The sequence below is a fragment of the Eumetopias jubatus genome, unplaced genomic scaffold, assembly GCF_037043125.1.
Source record: "Eumetopias jubatus isolate StellerSeaLion01/CBP00866 unplaced genomic scaffold, mEumJub1_p1.0 scaffold_2, whole genome shotgun sequence".
NCBI classification, from domain to species: domain Eukaryota; kingdom Metazoa; phylum Chordata; class Mammalia; order Carnivora; family Otariidae; genus Eumetopias; species Eumetopias jubatus.
This window is the reverse complement of record NW_028274808.1, coordinates 158,753,533-158,780,287: the sequence shown is the minus strand read 5'-3', so window position 1 is coordinate 158,780,287 and position 26,755 is coordinate 158,753,533. Positions and strand designations below refer to the sequence as shown.

General features: G+C 40.2%; 1 pseudogene; it reads right to left on the bottom strand.

Moving 5' to 3' along the window:
- Window positions 1–10,482: 10,482 nt before the first annotated feature.
- Window positions 10,483–10,623, bottom strand: LOC114206863 (U2 spliceosomal RNA; annotated as a pseudogene).
- Window positions 10,624–26,755: the final 16,132 nt, after the last annotated feature.

Here is a 26,755-nt window from a genome sequence, read left to right as displayed (position 1 = left end):
AGAGAAATAAATATCATATATATAACATATTATAAAATTATAATATATAATATATAAAATACTATATTATTATATTATTGTAGTATATTATAATCATATACTATATGTAGTATAAAGTTTATAACATTATAAAGTTTTTAAAACTGAAATTGGTTAAGCATATCTTGCCCTAAAAATAAATGGGAAATTAAATATTATTTATAAGTAAACAATAAAATTAGAAACATCCTAATAGTTCAACAGTGGTGAAACAGGAAATTATGATACGATCACATAATAAAATCCTGAGAGAAAAACACTATAAGGAATCACATCAAAATCCTCGTAGTTGTTACCACTAAATAATAAGATTATGAGTTATTTTTGTCTTTTCCATAAATTTTTCTATATTCCTCTCTCGACCCAAAAATCTGTTTTATTAAGAATGAGTCATATCATTCCTTTTTGTTGTTCTTTTTTGTTCTTATTTGCTTTTAATACAAAAAGAAACTCATGGGTGAACACCATTGTCATTTCTTTTATCTTATTAAGGAAAAAAAGTCAATTAAGTATTTTGGAAATAACACCACTAAAAACACTACAAAAATACAGTTGTAAACACTTATTTTAGTTTCAGAAACATTTATACTTTTAAAATAGCAACGTTTCTTTGAGTTATTAAATGTGAAAGGTGTGTAAGTCAGAATGCACCAATGATCATTTAGATTAGAATTATTAATGAAAAATGTAATTCTAAACCTGTGGCTCTTTCCCTTAATAAAGTAATTTGAAAATAAGTTCATCTATAGGATACAGAATACAATCTAAGGTAGAGTGCATTATGCTATTTTTCAAGTTCTCACTTATCCTCATTCCAGGACAAAAAGTTCTCATAGATGAATCGAATAATTTTAATAAGAAACCAAGGCATCACAGTAAGAATAAAATCTTCTTTTTTTCTCTTTCTCTCTTTTTCTTTCTTTCTTTCTTTCTTTCTTTCTTCTTTCTTTCTTTCTTTCGGGAGAGAGAGTGCAGGGAGGGTGCAGGAGGGACAGGGAGAGAGAAAATTTTAAGCAGGCTCCATGCCCAGCGAGGAGTCCGAGGAGCACGATGCAGGGCTCAATATCACAACCCTGAGATCATGACCTGGGCTGAAATCAAGAGTCCAAAGCTTAACTGACTGAGCCACCCAGGAGCCCCAGTAAGAATATAATTTTCAAACTGATGTTGACAATATAGTTTGCTTTTTTCATATTCTCTCTAACAAAGTACAATGTTTTAACCTCTAAGCTGCGACAGATCAGTTCTCCAATTGTAGTATAAATTAGGAAGAGAAAAAGAGCCAAAATGATCCCAAATTTCTCTCACCAGAACTAGAATATGTCTTATGAGGGGAGCATATGATTTTCCAATTAGATGATTGTAAACTCCATTATTATTGACGTGAAATTCTCAAACATCTGAGAAGCTGAAGTATTTGTTTCTTATCCAAAATCAACTTAGGCCCTTTTAGCTCTTTATGAAATGCTTCCTAAATTGGGTATATTTTCTTCCAGAAGGAATTCCAAGGTATCACTGAGCAATTTTTTGCCTACAAATAAAATACTATTTCAACCTTACCTGGGGTTTTCGTAGAATCCCCATAATTGTAATGCAAAGCTCCTCCAATGCACTGGATGCCTAATGAAAACGAGAAGATATATAGGCCAAGCTTTTGCTTTCACAACATTTACATTGAAGATAGAACTGTCGAATGTTAGGAGCGCAAGGATATTCCAAAAACCCAGAATAGAATCCTTCTTGTGTCCCATTAAAACTCTGTAGGAATGCCTTGGTTTCTCTCATGACAAAAACTTGGCTCCTAAAAGTAAAACCTTCCTTGCAACCGGCAGGGGAGAATGTTGTATGCGGGACATATGCGCAGATCAAGGCTTGGGTCCAGATACATAGTTCTCAGTACTTGCTAAGTGTCCATGATATTATATGACTGAGAGAAACTAGAACAGGGCCAAAAAAGGGATTATTCTTCCCTGCTTGTAGCAAGAGTCTGAATCTACATGCCAAAGCTGTGAGCCTCACTGAATATTACTCATTATTGGCCAATTTGAAAATCCTGCGATGGCTCGCAAACAATGGCAGTTGGAGCAGAAGAAGCCGCACACCGTGCACCTAATCTGAGTTACCACCCTTCCAGGCTGCTGACTGCACACCCCAGGATCAGGTTTTTCAAAGCATCTGAGCACAGAAGTAGGGCAGGGCTCCCTGTGGTTAGAAGCCAGCTGGGTGTGGTGAGGAGTAACACAAATGGACAAGCAGGGGCGAAACCTGCTTTGCACAGAATTCAGCACACTAGCACCATGAACAATTGATTACTGAATAAATGCATAGTAGAAGTACCGAGGGGCTGGAACAGTGCTGGGGGGTGGGGAGCCATATAATTCGTAGTTAAAAACATGGGTTATGGAGCTGAATAGCGTGCAACTCTAAAGCAGTGCAAGTCCCAGTTCTGCTCTTCAGCTGTGGCACCCTGGGCTGGTTACCTAACCTCTCTAAACTTCAGTGTCTTCAGCTGCAAGGCGGGGTTGACAACATCACTTCGGAGAGTTCTTGGAAGGATTAAGTGTAGGTAGAGCTCTTAGCACAGTGCCAGGTACATGGCAGTTAATTAACAATAATAGCAATAAAGAATGTGTGGTCTGTAAAGCTGGATTTACAGCTGCAGTTACTCTTAATTTCGAAGACATGCCATAAAGGATTGTTCAGGGCCGCCTAGGGTCTCACCCTTGCAACAACAGTGCATGTTGACAGGGTGGCTTATAGCTAGGGATCCAGATGGAGTCCTGAACCGGCTTCTCTGAGCATCCTCCCTAGTGCATCAGAGGTCTGTTTTGTTCTCTTCCATTTGTTTGCCTGCCGTGCACACTGTGGGAATATTTAGGAATAATATGATCTGGCTCCTATTTATGTAGTGCTTCAATAAATTGCAAAATACTTTCATATACCTAATTCGCATTCTGTCCTCAAAACACAGCTGTGTGATATACAGGACAGGAAGGGTTGTTCCCATGTGTGAAGGAAGTGGCCAACAGTTGGTCCAGTGTAGACCTGGGAGCTTGGCCATCGACGTCCCTGTATTTCCTTGGCTGTTTAGCCTATGGCCAGGGAGTTCGATGAGAGAAAGAGTAACACTATGATACACTCCTTCCCACTTTTTCCCTTCAGGGTTGGGTACATAAGTCACCCCATAAAAATCTGGAAACAAATTCCTGAAACCTCCTTTTATGGCCCATCTAGAAATGCTGTAAAACACAAAACAATAAAAAGAAAGTATCTAGTGATGTCATGTGTCTCTTAACACACAGAAGAATAAATTTAGTGTTTCCTGAGAACACAGCTTTGAAGCCAGACAAGGCTTGGCAACAAGACTGAAGTTTGATGGAAAAAGTTTCAAAACATGTTGCATTTTCTCCAGCTACTCTTCTCAGGCAGCCATTATTCTCTGCGCTACAACTAACTTTTCTTTAAGGATGTTTCTTATGCGGGGCGCCTGGGTGGCTCAGTTGGTTAAGTAACTGCCTTCACCTCCGGTCACGGTCCCAGGGTCCTGGGATCGAGCCCCGCATCGGGCTCCCTGCTCGGCGGGAAGCCTGCTTCTCCCTCTCCCACTCCCCCCGCTTGTGTTCCCTCTCTCTCTGTCTCTGTCAATTAAATAAATAAAATCTTAAAAAAAAAAAAGGATTTTTCTTACGCTAAGTTTTTAATATATATTTTTTTAAATTTGTGGACCTTAAAGATCCTTTCTTCCCTATTCGGTAAAAATGTTTTGAATGTGAATGCTCTGTATGTGAATGTTCGCATAATCACATAAGTAATAAAATTACAGTTAATGCGAAAAGTAATGATTTTAAAAGTTGTATCAGTAAATGTAAACGATTCCAGAGTAAATTTACCAAAGCTCTCCTCAAAAGGTACACAGTCTCCAAATTTGGAAAAAGCTTTGTCTGGCTTCATGGTGTCTAGATGAGTGTTTTAAATTCATCCTTTTAGTACTGAAGACATAAAATGATTCTGAGGGTGTTCCTGAATTTTAAATACAATGCAGAAGCTTCTATGCTGATTAACAGCCATCCTACGTTCCATAGCCATCAGTGCTCCTCCAGCGACTTGAAATATTGTTCAGAAATGTCATCTGTTGTGATCCTGGTCTTGCTTTTCCACCTAAGGCCACGAGCTCCCTGCGATGGCTTGCCTGCAGACTGGGGAATGGGTTGAGGCAGGAGGATGTAGCACTGCCCAAGGCTGCTTCTCCACAAGGGCCGTGATGGCACTCGGGGAGGACCACATGACCGTGGCATGGCGTGGCTCCTCAGCCAGACCACATAGGGCTTACGCCCCAGGCACACCGCCGACTGCTCTGAAAGAGGCTAAGCGGAGAGCCTCTCCGGAGCCCTCCTCTCGGTCCAGGAAACTTGTGATACCGATGAAGAAAGGCAACCCACAGACACTGACTCTGTGCCACCCACACCAGGAAGTAGAGCAGCAGAGGTGGTGTCCAGAGGGCACGCTTACTGTCAATGCCTCACCCTTCCACGTACAGGAGCTAGATGAACAGTCCTAACTTCCCAACCCTCTTCGAACTCTTTCCTGGGGGAAGAGGAGGGAGTCCCCTGACCGATGACCGGGAGGAGGCAACCGGGCATGCTCCGTTCAGCCCTTTCCTCCTAGGGAGCCAGCTCTCTGGCTGGCTGTTCTTGTTGGGTCTCCGCCCTGGGCCGGAAAACCTGACTGGCTGTAAGGCCTCGAATCACCCTCTAAGCCCAGGTTAAATTCTGGGAGTAGTTTTAGCAAACACACTTGGTATCCGATCGAAGGCCACATTCATAAAATGACTTTTCAGTTACAGTGATACTTTGATCTCCATAAGTCTGACTCCATGTTTCACTCTCTATGGGTTTCAAACTCAATCAAGGGAGAGGATATTAGCCTCCAAATGCAACAACAGATACATTATTTTTAATCTAACACAGAATTTGATTCTGAAATTAGCATTTTCATTTCCAAAATATGTGCATATTATCTGCAAACCTATTACCCTTAGAGAGAAAGGCCCTAGCACAACCTTACAACATAAACTCACAGCACGGATTATTACCTGCTGATGATGTAATAATTTCTAATGTGTTGACATGTTTTAATGAGTCCATAAAGTCATGACAGGTCCGGAGGGAGAAATGGAGTGACACCTACTTATGTTACTACAAAACACCTCCAATTGGAATTACCTGAGGCTGAGAATCAAGGGACAGCAAGGCCAAACAAGCGTCATCTATCTGTAGAAAATAAAAATGCCAGTTACATCTTAGAAATAGAAAGAATATCCTCAAAATTAAGGGGCACCCTGTTATCATGTGGTTCTTTATTACATAAATCCGATCACATCATCTAAATTAACATGATAATAGCATAAGTGCTAAATGATAAACAGCACACAGAAAAAACTCTACACAACAGCAGTCTACCAGTTCTCTAGCAAGGAGCCAGCATTAGGAAAGGGTTCTAGTTCAGTGAAGGTTTACTGGGGAATCAGTAAAGGTTTTGCTACACTCTTCACATCTGTAAGTTTTCTCTCCAGTTCAGGTTGTCTTCCGTCTATTTAGACGTGGCCACTGACTAAAGACTTTCCCAGATTTTTTACATCTCTACGGGTTTTTCCAACATGAATTCTCTGATGTTCAGCGAGATTGAAGGACTGGTTAAAAGTTTTCCCCACATTCATTACATTTATAAGCATTCTCTCCAATACGGGTACTCTGATGTATAATAAGATCTGAGCTTTCAGAAAAGACCTTCCCACATTTATTACATTTATAATGGTTCTCCGGAAAGTGAGTCCTCAGATGTTTAAGAGCATTTGAGCCTTGCTTAAACTTTTTTTCAGATTCATTGCATTGATCTATTCTCTCTCCATTATAAAGGCTCTGGTAGTTGTTTTAAAATTTTTTATTTAAAGTCAATTAATTAACATATACTATATTATTAGTTTCAGAGGTAGAATTCAGTGATTCATCAGTTGCATTCAACACCCAGTGCTTTTTATTTCAAGTGCCCTCCTTAATGTCCATCACCCAGCCACCCCATCCCTCCCATCCCCCTCCACTCCAGCAACCCTCAGTTTGTTTCCTATGGTTAAGAGTCTCTTATGGTTTGTTTCTCTCTCTGATTTCAACTTATTTTATTTTTCCTTCCCTTCCCCTATGGGCTCTGGTATTTTTTTGTGTTTGACTCCTCTGTCATAATGGCCTTTCTAATTTTACTACACAGGTAAAGTTCTTCTCGATGATTGATACTCTGATACATATTGAGCACCAATGGACGGTTAAGCATCATCCCACATTTATCAAGTTTATAGATTTCTGAATTCTTTGCTGTTGAGTAAGGCATGAGTGCCAGTTAAAGAATGTGGCAAGCCTTTAAACAATGCTAGTCCCTGACTTGTTATCAGAGAACTTATACTAGAGAGAAATTTTACAAATATAAAGAATTTGGAAGCCCTTTAATCAGTGGTGAAGGCTTATTCAATATCGTGGAATTCATACTAGAGAGAAGCCTTATTAATGTAAAGAATGTGGTAAAATCTTTAAGGACTTCTCAACCCTTATTCACCAACACTGAGTTCATACTGAGGAGAAAGCTTACCAATAGAAAGAATGTGGCAAGTCTCTCACTGGAACTCACAACTGACTCACCATCATAGATCTTATACAGGAGAGAAACATAACATGTAAAGAAAGTGGCAAAGCCTTTAACTGGAATTCAGTCGTTACTCAGTATCCCCAAAGTCACACTAGATTCAAAGTCTAGAAATGTAATGAAAGAGGAAAGACCTTGGTTTTAAAAAACACACCTCAGAAATCACCAGGGAGTGCACTGTTTTTTGTAACGGCAATAGTTAGAAGTAGGGAATATTAGCTCTTGTGGTTGAAATAAAGAAATCTTTACAGATTAAAAAAAATAAAGGTTTATTGAACTACAGTTGACAGCAGTTTTCAGCCTTTATCCTAAAGAGAAAAACTTAAAGACTTTAAACTGTAGTATAAGAGATTTATATCAATCATTGAAAAACTGCTGCAAAGTTAAGCACTAAAGCTGGATGTCTGGAGTAGTTTATGGCATTTATTTCTTTGGTGGCCTTTTAAAATGGGACTGGAATAAATAGTCCTGATTTCTTGTCTGTCGGGGGTGATTTAAGTTGAGTCCTGTTTATTCTTTGTTGATTAGTTTAATTTAGTTTCCATTCTTACACTCTACCGAAGAGGGGATAATCATACTCTTTGGTCATAATTCCTCATGCTCCTTATTGATTCCAAGATGAACACGTACTATAACATATGATTCTCCAATTTAGAGAATAACGAAGGTATACAATATTATCCAAGACCAAAGGCTTAATGTCTCTTTCATTTCTATCCTCACAGAGGCTGTCATGTTCTCCGTATGTCACAAACAGTTAGGGAGTTTTTTTTTTTAATTCCTCTCACCCCTTGTGCCCACCCACCTGCCCCTCCTCCAGGCCATACAAATCCAGAATCACGACTACAAAGACACACACACATATATATGCACACAGGGCAGGGGCTATGCCATATCTGACTTGCCCAGAATCAGTGCTCAATAAATATTCTTTAAATTAAATTGCATCGAACTTGTGGAAAGAAAATAAAAAGAGAAGTCAATTGAGAGGGGAAAGGCAAAAAGATACCTTTCTAAAGCTTTGAATGGTGACCAATGTTTTAATATATCACCCCTAAGGGTTACTTAGTTTGCACCAGTAGGGTGGGAGGAAGCTGGTTCCTCCCATAAGGTTTTTGTGGTCCTTAGGTATCTGAAGATACCACATGCTCAAAGGCAAAGCTGTCCACCTGCAGACCAGGCTGCCTGCCGAGGTGAGGTGGCCTCGTCCAAGAACAGCGAACCCTTGAATCTAAGGGCTAACTAATCAGTGCATCAATATTGTTTGAATAAAAATATCAGAATAAGAAAAAACACCAATTAATCAAATTAGGAGATAATTGCAAAGCTCTTCAGTCTTTGTTCTCTTTTCTTTAAAAGGCACAGCAACACTGCTCACCCACTTTTCCATTTGGATAAGCATTTGTTCATTTTACTCAGCTGGTAGCCCTAATGGTTTTAAGTGCCCCTAATTGCTTCTGAGAACTCTGGAGAGCCTGTTGATGAATCTGTTTGAAAACGGTTAGGTCTCTGTACAAGGTCTGAAAAAGATGTGTTTCTAGTGTCTGAATAGCTCAGTCATTTTTAAAACCTCCAGCAGAAAAGTACATGTTTTAGCATCTTAATTTCTTTTTTTTTTTTAGATTTTATTTATTCATTTGACAGAGAGAGAGAGACACAGCACGAGAGGGACACAAGCAGGAGGAGCGGGAGAGGGAGAAGCAGGCTTCCCGCCGAGCAGGGAGCCCGATGTGGGGCTCGATCCCAGGACCCTGGGATCATGATCTGAGCGGAAGGCAGCCGCTTAACAACTGAGCCACCCAGGCGCCCCTAGCGTCTTAATTTCTTTAAGTCTCTTTTTCTGTAAAATAATTTATAGTGTTTTACAACTATAGTTTTTTCCCAGCTTTATCATCTAAAATATTTCTTCAAAGATTTTCTACAGAAATATAGATAATTTCAAGCTAAAATAAATGTTTCTGAATTATACATTAATGTCTGTTGTCTAAATTACTCTTCTTGTATATATACCTCTAGCATGTATTCTGATATACCAAGGCAGAGAACCTTATAACAGACTTTATGAATTTCTATGCCATTAGAGATTGTGTAGTACTTGGCACTTACTGTTCATCTTAACTCTTCCTTTATGTATTTTGTTAGAGGTGGCTTAGGTACACAGAATATTCTCCTCAGCTCCTAGTTCATGATTGTCATTGAACTGGCTTTATTTATTCTTTTATATTTCAATTTCCTACTCCTAGTTCATCCTCCCACGGGCAACTCTTCTAATTTATTTGATGAGTAGTCTCCATTTATTTATGTTCTTGTAAAATTTCTATTGCTATTTGGTGTGCATGTATGGTACTTTCTTACCTTTTTTCACCTAACACTATACTTTGAGATCTCTTCCATGTTACTGGGGACATCTGGTATGTTGCTCCTAACTGCTATAGAATACTCTAAAATGTGCACCTACTCTATGTCTGTTGCCTACCCATTCCCCAGTGATAGACAGCTGGGTTTCCTCCAATTCCATTAAAAGCAAAGCTGTAATCAATCTCCCTGTATCTATCCTCCACTTATGGATCCACAGAAGGACATCTTGGAGTTACATGCCCAGGAGAGGGAATGCTAGATCAGGGATATCTAGGTTGCTTTCCAGATAGCTCCACCAGTTGACACTCTCACCAGCAATGAGTGAGGTTTGTACATCCCACATCCTTGCTAACACTTGCCATTATCTAGATTCCATTTTTTTTTTGCCAATCTAATGGGTAGAGAGTCACACTTTGTTGTTGTCTTAATTTTCATTTCATTATTACTAATGAATCTGAGCATCTTGTTAGATGCTTGTTGGCCTTTAGGTTTCTTCTTTGTAAATCTTTTTGTCTACTTTTGCCTTGGATCCCTATCTTTATCCATTTGGTTTCATGGAATATCTTAGAGATTCTAGAAATTAATCCTTTGTCAGTTTTAGACACAACCAACAACATCCAAAGGCTCTTACTTTTTAAATGTAATCCTTTTGAAAGAAATCTTTACTTTTCATGTAATTCAATCCATCATCTTTTTGGCCTTATGATTTCTATTTGAAATTTTGTTTTAGAAGTCATTCCCTGCTCCTAGCTCACAAAGATATTTTCCTAATAGAAAAGATAGATTCTGTAATTTACCCTTTATATTTAGATCTTTAATCAACTTGGAGCCCACCTGTTAGCTTTTTTATTGAAGAATAATTGGCACATATTAGTTTCAGGTGCACAACATAGTGATTTGATATTTACATACATTACAAAATGGTCAGTAGAGTGTTAGCTTTATTTCTCTCCATACAGCGAGCCAGTTTCTCAACCTTCACTTGCCAAACAATCTGTGCTTTTCCCTATGATTTTTAATGTTACTTTTATTGTAAGTTGTGCATTTCTGCCTTAGTTTGGGTTCTCCCAGGAACAGACCTTGAGATAGTGATGTGGATATGAGTAGATTATTAGGGAGATGATCCAAGAAGCACTGGCAGAATAGTGAAGAAGACAAACAGGGAAGAGAAGGAATCCCATAAAGTATATGTTATCAAGCAGATTACCACCATGAGTAACTGGGATCAATCTAGGGAATTCTAGGAGTCAATGCAGAATACATCTGTTATCCCAACTGAGGGATGAGGCAGCTGAGGTATTTATCTACCAATTCCCTTGGGTCACCAACAGAGGGTTATTTTCAGTGGTGGGAGCATTTACTCTCAGGCACTTCTAGTCCAACTACACCCTACATGGGGCTTGAACTCACGACCCTGAGATCAAGAGTTGCATGCTCTACTGACTGAGCCAGCCAGGCGCCCCCAAATTTTGATTTATAATGTTTTTATGTCATTTAATTCTACACTTGATCTTAGCCAAAAGGCCAAGAAGCGATTGTCATTTAATTCTAACTATTCTATAATTTCCTCTTTAGCCTGGGATTATTTACCAAAATATTACTTGTTTTTCAAACAGATGGGATATTGAAGTTATACTTTTGTTGTTAATTTCTCATTTTACTGCATTATGATCGGAAAACACTTAAAATGCTTCCTTTTTAACTTATGGAAATTTTCTTTGTGTCCTAACACATGGTCTATTTTTGTTTAATGTTCCAATTATACTCAAAAAGGAATGTGTATACTATTTAGTGTAGATTTCAAAAAATATTTCTAATAGACCAAACTTATTAATTGTATGGTTAAATCTTTGCTATATCTACTGATGTTATTTGTTTTAACTATCAGTTTTGAGAGCAGTGTATCAAATTCTCTAACTACAAATGTCCCCTGAAGTTCTATCAGTTATTAAGTAAATTTTGAGTTTTTAAAAATACATATTAATAATGGCTGTATCATTTACCCTGCTATTCTTTTATCAGCATAAGACACTGAGCATAATTTAAGATCTGAGCATACTGAGATACTTAGCATAATTTAATAAAAACATAAAACAAGGTCCCTCTTTGCCAAGATGGTTTGTTTAATTGAATTCTTTTTTATCAGATATTGAGACTGCTCCAATTTTCTTACAGTTCATATTTGCTTGGTATGTCCTTTTCCATAATTTTTGCTTAGCCTTTGTTTTCTTTTTCAAGTGTGACTTTTATAGACAACCTATTGCTGGGTCTTTAAAAGAAAATCCAATCTGAGAATCTCTGTCCTTACGTGGTATTTTTGGTACATTCACATTATTGTAATTACTCTATTATTAGGGCTTATTTCTGCCATCTTACTTTACCATTTGCTGTAATTGTTTTGTTTCTTTTCGTCTCTCTTTCTTTTGTTTCAAAAGAATAATAATTCTGAATATTATGATATCAGAATGTTAGTAAAATCATAGTTGTCCCGAAACTCGATTATCTTATTTCATTTGATAATTTCAAAGAAGGAAAAGTTTCCACTAATTTGTATAAGGACAATGCTTTACCTCATTCCACAGCTGTAGTTCTTCTTCAGGCTGTAATCCTTGAGATAATACTGGAGCACCTGAAAATAAAGTTATATGTACATGTTATTTTTATAGTATTTGTTCTAAAGTTAACCATTTATATATATAATTCAGTTTGGGATGACACTTTTCATTTTCATTGTACATCATTACCCTCCTATTTCAACTAGATATTTCAGCATTTGACTTAGTATAAGAATACATAATTATTAAATAAACCTTAATAACACTTCAAAGACATTACTCTAAGAATGAATTTCTTTTTTTTTTCTACACAAAAACATGTACATGAATGTGCATAGCAGCATTATCCTAAGAGCCCCAGAGTGGAAACAATCCAAATGTCTTTTATCTGAAAATAGATAAACAAAATGTGGTGTGTGCACATAATGGAATACTATTTGGCAATAAAAAGGAATGAAGTACTGATATATGCTGCATCAAAGAGGAATCTCAGACATATTATGTTAAACCGAATACGCCAGACGCAAAAGACCAAGTATTGTATGATTCCATTTATATGGAATGTCCAGAAAAGGCAAGTATATAACAATGGAGACATTAGTGGTTTCCTGGAGCTGGGGGTAAGAATGGAGACTGACTGCAAGTGGACCTAACAGATTTTGGGGGGGGGGTCATGCAAAATTGTATTATTGTGATAGCTGCACAGTTCTTGAAGTCTACTTAAAAGCCACTGAGTTGGGGCGCCTGGGTGGCTCAGTCGGTTAAGTGTCCAACTCTTGGTTTCTACTCAGGTCATCATCGAGGGGTCCTGGGATCGAGCCCTATGTCAGCCTCTGCACTCAGCGTGGAGACTGCTGGAGATGATCTCTCTCTCTCCCTCTCCCTCTGCTCTTCCCCCTGCTCTTGCACTCTCCGTCTCTTTCTATTTTTTTTTAAGATTTTATTCATTTATTTGAGAGAGAGAGCACAAGAGAGGGGAGGGTCAGAGGGAGAACTGACTCCCCGCTCCCCAGCAGGGAGCCCGATGCGGGGCTCGATCCCAGGACTCTGGGATCATGACCTGAGCCAAAGGCAGACACTTAACCAACTGAGCCACCCAGGTGCCCCTCTCCATCTCTTTCTAAAATAAATGAATGAAATCTTTAAACAAACCCCACTGAGTTGCATATAAAGTATATTTCAATAAAGGTCTTTAAAAAAAGAATTACTTGTTAGGCCTTTAATTATTATTGAAGTAAAATGTTAACTAGCTTACATCCTCCAAAATAATATTTTCTCCATAGATTCAATTTTCTAATTCATGCTATGTAAATTATCTCAGTAAAAACACTGAGAAAATATTTATTAATATTAAATGTAATTACTACTTATTTTCTTATATGTTTACATTTATCTTCCATTGAAGATAAGAAAGAAAGAAAGAAAGAAAGAAAGAAAGAAAGAAAGAAAGAAAGAAAGAAAACATCCTGTAGTAAAAGACTAAATTTTTCTAAGATCTCAAATGCAGCAAAATTAAATACTTAAAAGAATAGGCTTAAAGAAAAGAACTTTTAAAAAATAATAAGATAGCACCTACTAACACCGCTTAACCTGCTAAGCACCCAGGTGCCCCTTAACCAGACTTTTGAAGTAGCTATTATACCTACTCCCATTTTAAGATGAGGAAACTGAAGGAAGGGAGGATGAAGTCATTTGTCTCAGGTCACCAAAATAGATACATAACAAAGACTGATTTCAAACTAGGTCTGGCAGATTCCAAATCCTGACAGATTTTTTTTCCTAATTTTGCCACTTTTCAGTCAAGTCTTGCCTTGAGTTCACACAAATTTATACTATTATTTAAGTTCTAATAATATTAGAATGGTTATCAGCTACATTTTCTGTGGCACCAAGTGTTAGAAGTAACTTACAGGACTCAGGTGGTCCATAATAGAGAGTTGATTTATCTCAGAACCTAATTGAATCCCCTTTCATAGGACAGCTGTTCAAGGGGGTAAACTTCTCAATTACATATTTCTCACCATAGCAACATACAAACGTGTATCCCAAAGTTTCTGTTGTCTGGTGGACATTACTCTGAGCTGATTCTGTTTTTAAGAAGGGATAAATCGGCGCTTTTCAACTTTTCATACAAATCACCTGGTGGGTCTTACTAAATGAGATTCTAATCCAGTCAGTCATGGACAAGCCCAAGAGTCTGCATGTCTAGCAAGCTCCCTGATGCTGATGCTGCTGGTCCGTGGATAACACTGAATATCCAGGGGGATAGAGCACTGCACTGTAGGAAGAAACCGAGGGTGCCTCTCTATTCAACAGAACTAAGCGGCTCCAACAAACATTCTGGGTCTAAGCTTCTCTTTAACAAGTCTGAACGTTTCCTAAAGGGGGATATGAATGTTCTCATGAAAAGAGTCTAAAAGGCCATTGGCCCTTTCCTCACAACTTGGATGCGCAGCTTGTCTACAGTTACTTAGACTAAATAATAGGAAGGTGAGAGGAAGAGAAATGGAGGGAGAGAGCAGGAGTTGACTGAAAAGAACAGAACCAGAGCCAACAACTGATGCAAAGGGGAAAACACAAAGATTTCCTGTCTTTGGATTCAGTCTTCACCGGCATGTACTGCTGATTTCTCCACCCACTCTACCGCTGTTCTGTTTGGCAGGGTGTTCCCGCGTAAAGAATACAATTTTATATTCTTTCTACATCTGCCTGTCTCCCACCCTCCTACCTCCACACTGCCTTACCAGCAACCGTGAGCTTGACTCCTTCCATGCCCCCATGCCTGCCTGGGCCACACAGAAATTGCTATTATATCTAACTTAGTCCCAAGCACTTATATAATCAAAAAGGGGTACTTGGTGGCTCTTACACAACACATGTAAACGTAGTCTCAGAATAAAAAGGTTAGAGGAGCCAACATCTTAAAATGCTTTTAACTTTAGAAACCCACTAATATCCTAGTACCAAACCCAAATCTTAAGGGGAATTATTTTTCTCTCCTTTGTCTATCTGTTAACCAAAGTTGATGTGATTCCCCCCCTCCAAGATACCCTGGACGTGAACTTTCTATTGTGAAATAGCAGTACTAGATACTTTCTCAAATATAATCAGAAACATTGCCCTTATCTTCTAGATCATGAAAACAGCACTGTTTTTGATCAGTTTTGAGATATTTATACTTATGTACTATCTAGTGAAGTGAAACCTTTAGTCTTATATTGTACAGTCTAACTAACTAATGCAAATAATATGGGTAGACAACTTTTAACATCTGTAAATACATCATCTGTAAGAGAAAGAAAAACTGACTTTTTATTGGGGTATAACTGACATGCAACATTATATTAGTTTCAGGTGAACAACATAATGATCTTAAATTTGTATATATTGTGAAATGATCACCACAAAAAGTCTAGTTAACACCCATCACCATATATAGTTACAGATTTTTCCTGTGATGAGAACTTTTAAGATTTACTCTTAGCAGCTTTCAAATATACCATATACTCACCATGCTATACATTACATGCCCATGGCTTATCTATTTCATAACTGGAAGTTTGTACGTTTTGACTCCCTTTACCCATTTCACACACCCTCACCTCCCACCTCTGTGAACCACCTATCTGTTCTCTGTATTCACATGCTTGGCTTGACTTTGTTTCGTTGGGGTTTTTTTGTTTTTGTTTTTGTAGATTCCACATATAGGTCAGATCATATAGTATTTATCTTTCTCTGAAAAACAGACTTTAAAAGTGGTGCTAATTTTCTTTTCTCATTGCTAGCACTTAAATAGTGTAGGGTTTGAAAGTGAGAAATTGTTCCTGCTGACTGAATTTTAAGAATTATTCAGTGAGTAGGGTCTGAGTAGGAAAAAACACTTCTTTTTTTAAAGATTTTATTTACTTATCAAAGAGAGAGAGAGCATGAGCAGGGAGAGGGGCAGAGGAAGAAGCAGGCTCCCCCACTGAGCAAAGAGCCTGATGCGGGACTCCATCCCAGGACTCTGAGATCATGACCTGAGCTGAAGGCAGACACTAAACCGACTGAGCCACCCAGGTGTCCTGAAAAAAAACACTTCTTAATTTAGTCTCGGGCATTTTGATCACTTACTATCACAAGCCAAATCAAGGTCTGTTGCAATTATCCAAAATGTGCCCTCTTTTAGGAAATTTCCTTTTTTATTTTAATAATGTTCTCTGAGGAGTAAACCATTTCCATCCACCAAACCTGTGGCTGGCTCTTCACCTTCTCATTGCTGTTGCATGTTCTGCTAACTCGTTTTGCCAAGGATGCTCCACTTACTGGCACTATTTTATTTTCTTTTGGCTTTGTGACATATGTTTTGCTGCTTTTTAGATACATCCAGCTGCATCCTGCATAACGATTAATCTTGGTAGAGTATCTCCCATGTTTGGTTATATATGTCATGCTTCCCCTCCAGTACCATTTTTAGGAACTCAGGACTAGGGAACATCACACTATATGTCTCCCCTCTTCCCTTTCCTCTCACATCTTTAGAGAGATAAGATTAGGTTTTTTTAATATCAAGAGCAGGTCTACAGGGGAAAAAGATACAAAATGGTAGTCTAGGGGTCTCTGTGTAGTGAAAAAGGCATCTTGTCCCTTTGCTTGAGAAATATTGGGGATACTTATGAGATAATTGGTCAGCAAGGAGATATGCTCTTTTTTGAAATAAAACCCAAGACTTGTCTTTTTTAGAAAGCAGCCTTCCAGAGTTTCTGCTTAATCACCAGCAGCCTGAAAATAACCCACTTCCCAACTAATGCAAATATCACTGTAAGCATATAACATGTAACATGCTTGGCAAGTACATTTGTTTAATGGAGAAAAAGACACCTTTAAAACTATAATTATCTGCTTCCTTAATAAGGTAGATAAAGACTGCCATCCTAATTCTACCATAACAAATTTAAAACAGAAAAATATTAACATTACTTTGCATAAGTTATGCTGTATCACTGCTGGCTATGCGATGGAGAAGGTTTAGGTCTAGCTAGCCTCTGACTGCTTAGATTCCATAGCCAAATGACCTCATTTTTCAAGCAGGAGAGCTCCCCCACCCGCCCCCTTCTCCAATGCCCCAGGAAAGGGGGGAAAAAAATGAAAAGACAGCAATAAAAATAAATACATTGGAAAAGAAGACTAGCTTTAGTTTCTCCACCTCTAATTGAGGGCTGGCCTGCATGCTCTGAAAGGTCCCTGCAGTTATGGATTCAAGTCCCCAGTGTTCTGAACAATGATGAGATGGTCTGCCCACCTTTCCCTCACTGACAGGAGAGCAGAAGGAAGCTAAGAGAAGCTGCTGTGGAGTTAGAAAATTTGTGGTCTTAGCAGGGTATTGGTTGGCCCTGGAGGGGACTCTGGGTTCAGAGGTGGGAGGTAAAGGATGGATCCCTCAAGGGGATCTGGTACCTGGAAGGTACCTGGAAACATAACCTTTAGGGAATAGGGAAGGGATCTCCCCCATTGGAACATCCTGGGCTCAGCTCTACCTTGTCTTCCAAGCTTCAGACATCCCTCCGTGACCTCGCTTTTGCTTTTGCCACTTCTTTTCTCTAAGCCAAGCACAGGAAGTCTCTATTTTATCAAATCACATCTGCCTTCACTGGCTTTAGCTGTGGCGTGGACTGAAAGCCCGGCTTGTGCACTTGCCTCTCCAGCTCTATGATTAAAAAAAAAAAAAAAGTCTCCATTCTTTTTCTTGATCTGGTGCGTCAAAACCTAAAAGGCACAGAGCCCACCATGTCCCCTTCTAAATGGCTAGAATGGGGCCTGTCAGGGTTGTCTGGACGAAACACGCGCTCACTCACTAAAGAAGATGCGTCCTCTCCAAGTTTACCTGGCATCAGCAGGTGAAGTATCAAACTCTCGTTTTACTTTAGCCATCAATCCCTCTAGTAATTGCAATGAAAGGGAACGCATTTTAATTTTCACTATTTTTTAAAAGATAGATTTATTTACTTATTTATTTGACAGAGACACAGCGAGAGAGGGAACACAGCCAGGGGCAAAGGGAGAGGGAGAAGCAGACTCCCCGCGAGGCCAGAGCCCGATGCGGGGCTCGATCCCAGGACCCTGGAATCATGTCCTGAGCCGAAGGCAGACGCTTAACGACTGAGCCACCCAGGCGCCACTAATTTTCACTATGTTAATTTATGGAAGTTTTCACGGCCACGGGCCAGGGACATCCCGAGTGTGAGGGAGCCCTACAAGTTTCCGCCCACCGCAGGCTGCCCGGGGCCTGGGGATTTGGGCCGGGCAGGGACTGCGCTCCAGCCGGGCCACTCGGCCTGCGCCGCTCGCGGGTCGTCAAAGGCGAGAATCTGGGGAGCCCCACAGCACGAGGGGAAGGAGAGAACCAGAAGCCAACAGAAGAGGAAAGGGAGGGAAGAGAGCGCGGCAGGTGGCCAGGGGAAAGGCGCAAGAAGCGGCGGGCGCGGGGCGGGGCGGAGCGGTGGCGCGGGAGCCCGGGAGGCGCGCGGGGCCCGCTTACCTAGGCAGGTGCCCGCGCAGCCAGCGAGCAGCAGCAGCAGCAGCAGCAGCGGCCGGGACGCGGCGGCCACCTGTGCGGGGGCCCGTGCGGGGCGGCGGTTGACTGCTCGCGGCATCTCGGCGCTGGCGGGCGGCTCGGGGCCTCGGACTCTGCGCTGCGTGGGCCAGCACTGCACGCGGGGCCCTGGCAGTGCCTCTGTGTCCCGGGCGCGCCGCTCGCGGGGCTCCGCAGCCAAGCTGACCTCCCCGCGCGCCTCCAACTTTTAAATCTCGCGGACACGTGGGCTGGGGCGGCGCGGTCCTCTCGCGCGTCACCTCGCAGCCCACCGCCCCCGGCCTCCGTCGCGTCACTCGCTACCCGCTGCCCGCCCCCGGCCCCCCCACCGCAGCGGGATCCGCCCCCGCTCATAGTTCTGACTCAGGGCACCGCGCGTTTTCTCTCTGCCCGTCCTTGCGGCTCTGAGATGAGCAGGGAAACAAAACAGTGCGGGTCCGTTCGCTTCTTGGCAAGAATTTGATTGGGAGCCGAGGAGGATGGCAAACCAGGAGGTCGGGAGAGGCTGGGATTGGAGGTTTTTAAGCTTGGCGGTGGCTACGCTCTCTCGTTTCTCACGTCTGCCTGGGACGCCCCTTCTTCACCCGCTCGGGAAATCTTTCTGTGCGCCACCGACTGTGCATGGCTCCACTTCTGTAGAAGCACCTCTGTCCGGCTCACTCGTTCATCCCCAGCTCTCAACACCAGCTCGGTGCATATCAGAGCAGTGGTGTTGTTGGTGTGCCCCAAATTCCTGCAAGGTCTGAGATCATTTAGGGAAATGCAGTTATCTGTTGAAGAAGGTCGAGAAGAGGGGATTGCTGAGATTTGACCACACATACATTTCCAATAGGTCTGGAAGTTCTCTGGCTGTCCTGTGGATTTCCAAGTCCAAGGTTACTTTTTTCTATGCGTTTCTCCTGCTGTCACTCCCTGGCCGTTGCCTTTTGATTTCTAGGGTGATCGGAGCTCTGCAATCCTCCTCCATACTTTCCTTCACTTCCTGAGTGGAAATGTCCAGGAAGCAGCCTCTTCCAGGAATACTGGCTGATACTGTTTTAATTTCCTTCTACAGAAAGAGGGAAGACTGATCTCATTTGACTTCCTTTCGAAAGGAACACAGAGGAAAGGGTAGAAAGGACGTACATTAACATTTCTTAAGGGACAACTTCCCATGCTTTTTAATTTAACACTCATGGCATCTCTGGGATGTAAAAGTATTATGACTCTCATTTGATGATGCTTGGAGATATTAAACTGTCTGCCCAATGATATCAGCTTGTGAGGGAGGCCCCTCTGTGAAGACGTTTCTTTTCTAAGTCGGGGATTTTAATGCATTAGATATGCACTGTACAACCCACTATAGGCAAAGCATGGCCTTCAAGACTAGAACATTTAGTAACGGGAGGAACTTCCCTAGAGGAAATTAGAACTTGGTGAAGGACCCCAAATCCATACTCAAATAGCAGTATTACATGGCAGGTTGGGATAGTGCTCTGTCAGAAATGGAGTGAGGGGCGCCTGGGTGGCTCAGTGGTTAAGCGACTGCCTTCGGCTGGGGTCATGATCCCAGGATCCTGGGATCGAGTCCCACCTCAGGCTCCCCTTGCTCTGCAGGGAGCCTGCTTCTCCCTCTGCCTCTGCCTGCTTGTGCTCTCTCTCTCTCTGTCAAATAAATAAATAAAATCTTTAAAAAAAGAAAGAAATGGAGTGAGGAAGGCATGTGATCCTGACAGGTAATGTGAAAAAAATAATCACTACCTTTTTTAAGTTCTTTATATTCATGCAGCATGGGAGCAAGTCATGGTTCCGAATCAAGGATGGATGAGAGTAGATTTGATTCAAGATTGCTTATGCTTTGATTTATTCCCAAAGTAGTAAAAAGGTAGTGCAAAGGATGTCAGTGGGTGGGGGTGGCTCTGATTCCCCACTGCCTTCTTTAGGTTTCCTGGAAGTGCACTGAAGGATGTCTAGCCTCAGCAGCGTGCGGGGAGTGAGGTGTCAGTGAGAACAGAGAACCCTGAAAATAGTGGCCTCAATGCTTTTTATACCCCTAGTAGGTCAGCAAAAGGAACAACTCATGCATTACGAGTGTTTTTCTGCATGAACCTGGCAGCTCTGAATGTCCCTGTACATGTCCCTCCGTGCACATGCACAGGAGTTTTCAGAGGTATATACTTAGAAGTAGAGGTATCATGGGAGAAAATCTGATTAAACTCCACTTTAAATTGTTTTCCAGTATGTTATACCAATTTACACTCCACCAGCAGTGCATGAAATTTCCTTACAAAAAGCTTTGCCAGTCTGGTGGGTGTGGCATCTCATTATGGATTTGATTTACAGTTTCCAGCATTAATGAGAGTGAGTGTCTTTCCACAAATGTATTGGCCATCATTGTTTTCTCTTCAGTGAAATACACATTTGTTACTTGTCCTCATTGGGTTGTTAGGTTTTTGTTTTTGTTTTGTTTTTTTTAATTACCCATTATAGGAATGCTTTCTGGAACTTTTACTGGTTAAATGTTCAGCAAATATTGTCTCCTTATTTATGGCTTATCCTCTACTCTCTGTATATGAGTTATTTTTGAAAAAATGCCTAAGACAAAATGTGCAGTAATGGTCATGCCGTTATGTGGCTTGGATGATAAGAGAAGACAGATGGGAGAATGAGGGAAGATAGGCACTTTATTTATCCAGGAGCAAAGATTGGGGGTTCCACGATTGACTAAACGAAATGAAGCTGATTCCACAGGTCCCCCTTTGTCTGAAGAAGTTAGATCCCAGAATCTCTGCAGGGGAGACTTAACAATTCAGTTACAAACATTCCAATCTGTACCTAGAAGTTCACATTCATTTAAACTGAGCTTGTAGTATATCAGGTGTAGTATATAGCATCTAAAGCACTCTTACTGTGTTCAATACTGAAAGTTTGACTCTGGGTACCATGCTCATTCCTCTCACCCATTATCTCTGGCATTCTTGATTGCAAATGGGCAACTGAACTTTGCTTTCTGCCTACAACCTGTAAGAATGAAGGTTCAGTTTGATCATGGACCCACAGGTTAACAAGACCTGCTATCCTGTGATAGGGATGTCCAGAAAAGTCATCATGGAGGGTGTTAGGGAAGGGTTGAATGTCAGACAATGAAAAAGCCCGCAATAGAGACAAATCCAGTGAAGCAGTAGTTGGCAATAGCAGTCTAGAAATAGGTAAAGAGACCCAGCTTTAGGAACTGAGAATCGGGCAAGATCTAGAAGCTTTCTGAGCTCTAGGCAAGACAGTCATGCAATCCTTCAAATATTAATTGAGCACCTTCTAGGCTCCCTTTTAGAAGCTTGGGATCCAGCAATGACTAAATCAGTTAAAGTCTCTGCCTTTATGAAGTTGACAGATTTGCAAGGAGATAAAGATGATAATATGACAAAACAAAACAATTTCAGATAGTAGTAAATACTATAAAGAAATTAAAACAGGATAATGCAATAATAGGTGATTGGGAATTGAGGGACAGATACCTGAGACAGGTTTATCTAGCCTTGCTTCTCTGAGGAGATGCTATGGGAGGCCTTAAAGATGAGAAGAAACCAGTTGTGGGAAGAATTGTGAGAGAAGAGCCCCAGGTGAAGGGAGCATCAGGTACAGAGGCCCTGAGGCAGAAACAAGCCGGAGAGGTTAAAGAAGCAGGAGTAACTGGCACAGAGTGAGTGGGGTGTGGGAAGCTGAGGTCAGATAAGTAGACAGAATCAGATCCTGATCACTGAAGACTCTTGGAGCCCATGGCAAGGAGTTTGAATTTTTCTCTAAGTAAAATAGAAAACCTTTGGAGGATTTTGAGTAACGGAGTGAGGTGATGTGATTTTACATTTGAAAAAGATCACTCTAGCTTCAATGGTGAGCAGGTTCTTGAGGACCCTAGTAAATGCAGGCAGGGTGACCAGGTGGGAGGACATTGCAGAAGTCCACACCAGCACCATACAAAGGGATGAAGGACTGATACTTGCTACAACCTGGATGAACCTTGAAAATGCTTTGCTAAGTCAAAGAAGCCAGTCACAAAAGGCTACATATTGTATGAGGCAAGAAAAAAGATGAGTGGTTTCCAGGGCCTGGGGAGAGACAGGAGTGGTAGCTAATAAGTAAGGGGTTTCCTTTCAGGGTGATGAAAATGTTCTGGAATTAGACAACAGTGACGGCTTTACAATCTTGTAAATACTAAAAACCACTGAATTCCATACCTTAAGAGGATAAATTTTATGGTATGTGAATTATACCTCAATTTTCAAAGAAGAAAGAAGTCCAGGTCAGATATGATGATGGTGACCTGTTGGACTAGATGGTGGCAGTGTTTGCTAAAAATTTAGCACAGGGAAATTTTACCTGTTTTTGGCATGAAATATCCAACATTTGCTATTTAATTCCTGGATGTTCTTGGCAACTATAAGATCCTCCTCTCCAACTTGGTGAAGACATTAACCTAAGCCATGTTTGCATCAATGACTATGCTATAGGCACGAGCTTTGATTTTTTTTCAGGTCAGGAAATACTTCATTCCACCCACATAGAGAACCTTTGTCTTCATGGTCACTTTGATATAACTGTTAACTATGAATATCATCATTATTTAAAACATGGAAAGTGGATACTATTTGTGAAATAATGATAACTTGAATGCTTTATAGGATGTTTATTGATTCATTCATTCATTCATTCAGTGAGCATTTATTAAGCCAGTGTCAGCTGTAAGAGTTTACACTCACAAAATGCTGAAAAGTCTGTGTCCTGTTTTGTCTTCTCTAAGACCACTTCTCTAAGACCACCTGTCATCCATCTTCTTTACTTCCTGTTACTTACTGCCTATATCATGTAGGATGAATCTTTTAGAAATACCAACCTAATATCAAATTTAAAATGTAGAGAAAAGTTTTTGCTTAAGAGTTTCTAATACCTAAGAGTCAAAGCTCTATGGAGGTTATGGAAGTTGACAGGCAAAAATTCCGGGAGCACCTGGCTGACTCAGTTGGTAGAGGATGTGACTCTTGATCTCGGGTTGGTGAGTTCAAGCCCCGTTTTGGGCGTTAGAGCTTACTTAAAAATAAATAAATAAAAATTTTTGAAAAAGTAGATAAATAAGGGAAACTGGGTGGCTCAGTCAGTTAGGCATCTGACTCTTGATCTCAGCGCAGGTCTCAATCTCTGGGTCATGAGTTTGGGCCCTGCACTGGGGTCCACACTGGGCATATAGCCCACTTAAAAGAAAAAGAAAAAAGTAAATAGATAGTTTACTAAAATTTTTTTAAATTAATAAATAAAACAGCCAGTGACTCCAAAGACCCAATTTAGCCTACGGTCTTCAAGTAGGAATCAGGGTAGAAGCCAGTTGTGGAGCTACAGAGCTGAGGCTCAAGAGGAGATGGTCATTTGCAGCAGGAAAATGACCAAGTGACTGTGGATCTATTTGGTTCAGAAGATGGTTATTTATTATTTAGTGACAAGGATACCTTTCAGCTCTTTCCACAAACATCTTTGGCATCCGGATGAAATTCCCATTTTATAACTGAGTTTGCCTTCTCTTTGAGCACTAATATTGAATAAGCTTTATGGTAACTCCAATAATCCTAATTATTCCTTTTCCCATCTATCTCTTCAAACTATGTAGATATCAACCTCTCTGCTTCCAGGAAAATCTCTTGACTCAGAAGGACTTTTGGATAGATCATATTGTACTGAGAAATCACTCTAGGAGAAACTTCTCTAGAAGACAACAGAAGAACAATGAATACAAAAAAATGGAGGACCAGAGACCAAATATATCTACATTTCTTAAGACTTTCTGTTGTAGGATAATTAACTGCCTTGATAATGACACAGCAGCTCACATAATTGTAAGAAATACAACATCTTTTACAAGAGAAGGAAGCTTTTTAAAATTTTCTCTAATTACTTGATAAAATTAATTTAATTTAATTTTTTGATGAAATGAAATTCATTTTAAACAGTTTCAGAAATAATAAGCAACCTTATTATAAGTCCCTCCCCTTAAAGGTGTTTTCCAAAGCACATAGTGACTGATATGGACTTATGGCCAATAAAAAATATTTGTATGTCCAAGAGACATTCTTGCTAATGTTTTGGGGTTTTCTGTTTTCTGTTTTTGTTTTTGTTTTTTGCACAAGGAACTAGGTTTCATCTCTTTAACCTCTTGAGGTCAGGAGGCACTGTGGGTGGAAATATTGTCTATGAATTCTCCCAGCACAATCCAGGGAAGGTTAACATGCAGACTGCAAGCAGCTCAGGCTTATCTCAAATACTTTAGAGATAAATTCCTTTCGAGAAAAGTAATAAGAGAATTTTTTAAAAAGCAAAAGTCAATAACTTTTTGCAGTTACATCAATGCCCACAGGGCTAGATTTTTCACATGATAGATGTTCCGAGGGCAAAGCCATTACAGAAAAGCAGCTAATTTGTCACTGCTCATTTGAAACATGATGATAAAAAAATTTCAATCAGTTGAAGGCAGAATCTTTTCTTTGTTCCTTAAATTGCAATTAAATATTAATACATACTAATGAGAGATTTATTAGATTTTCTTGACATATTTATGAATCACACCAGGGCAAAGCTGGCAGAAAAACAAACACTTCCAGACATTTGAGGCTTTACAAAAACAGAACCTACAATTAAATGATAGCTATAAAAATAAAAGGGCAGATAAAATAAATTTTATTATTTCTACACAGTAAACTGTAAAACCATTTTTTAATCACTAGATGGTTTTCAGTCTATTTAAAAATGAATTAAAACATTATTATATTTTCTAAAGATACCTGGTACTTATGAAAAGATACATAATTTCCTTACATAGACATGTTCAAATAAAAAATCTTATTGCTTCTCAAAGGTAATTGAAAGAAAGAGAGGAAAATGGTATAATTTGATCTTTCTAAAAAATGTTAAAATAATCAAAAGAGACCTGGAGTAAGTTTCTGAATATAAAAATAAGTGACATTTCAGTTAGTCTCATAAAAGGAGTAATCACTACTCATTTTTATCTTTAGTGTCTCATATAATTTTAGCTCTGATTTTTATTTATTTTTTTTTAAAGATTTTATTTATTTATTTGAGAGAGAGAGAATGAGACACAGAGGGCACGAGAGGGAAGAGGGTCAGAGGGAGAAGCAGACTCCCTGCCGAGCAGGGAGCCCGATGCGGGACTCGATTCCGGGACTCCAGGATCATGACCTGAGCCGAAGGCAGTCGCTTAACCAACTGAGCCACCCAGGCGCCCAATTTAAGAGTTTTTAAACAGCTGAAGGGAAAAAGCAGAAATAGACAAGATAATGTATTTACTTCTTGGAGAAAACTGCAAAATAAAGTGAAAGCAATCACTGCCTTAACTGAGTAGGTTTTTAAGCAGGTCACCCTGGTATTCTCTGTCATGACATCTATATGTTTAATGTCTATTGCTCCAATTGCCAACAGTTGATTTGTGGCAATTGTCATTGGCCAATCAAAATCAACCTGAACTCCTTTTTCTCACCCTTCTATCTCCTTGTACTTTCATTCTCTTAAAAATATATCAAGGGAATTGCCTCCAACTCTTGACCTATCCCATCACATCATCAATTCTATACTGGACAAAACATTGGAGGTGGATAAGATGCTGCCTAATTGATGTTTTCCTTCTCTGATCACTTGATAATAAATAGCACACTTCTTCCTCTCAGCACTTCCTACCTCCTTTACACAGCTTGACTGTTTCTCCTTAGCACTTACTACCATACTATCACCTGGACCATACTAGATAACTGGGTCAATATAGTTGTTTTGTTTATTATCAGTCTCCCATTATGGGAGAGAGAACTCCAAGTCAGGATTTTAATCTCCTTTATCGTTTTAAAAAGACTTATTTTAGGGACACCTGGGTGTCTCAGTTGGTTAAGCATCCGTCTCTTTTTTTTTTTAAGATTTTATTTATTTATTTGACAGAGAGAGACACAGCGAGAGAGGGAACACAAGCAGGCAGAGTGGGAGAGAGAGAAGCTCGGCTTCCTGCCGAGCAAGGAGCCTGATGTGGGGCTCAATCCCAGGACCCTGGGATCATGACCTGAGCCAAAGGCAGACGCTCAATGACTGAGCCACCCAGGCGCCCCTCAAATGCATAAATTCTTATAACCACTACCAGAATCAAGACAGGACAACTCCATCACCACAAGGCTCCCTATACTACCATTGTATAGTCAAACCCAGCCCACTGGCCTCATTCTTAATCTGAGCAACCATTTGCTCTCCCTCTATATTATTTTGTTATTTTAAACATGGTATGTAAGGGGAATCAAATAGTTTGTTACCTTTGGAGACTAGCCTTTTAAAAACTAAATAATTGGGACGCCTGGGTGGCTCAGTCGGTTGGGCATCTGCCTTCGGCTCAGGTCATGATCCCGGGGTCCTGGGATCGAGTCCCACATCGGGCTCCCTGCTCGGTGGGAAGCCTGCTTCTCTCTCTGCCTCTGCCTTTCTCTCTCTGTCTCTCATGAATAAATAAAATCTTTAAAAAAAATAAAAA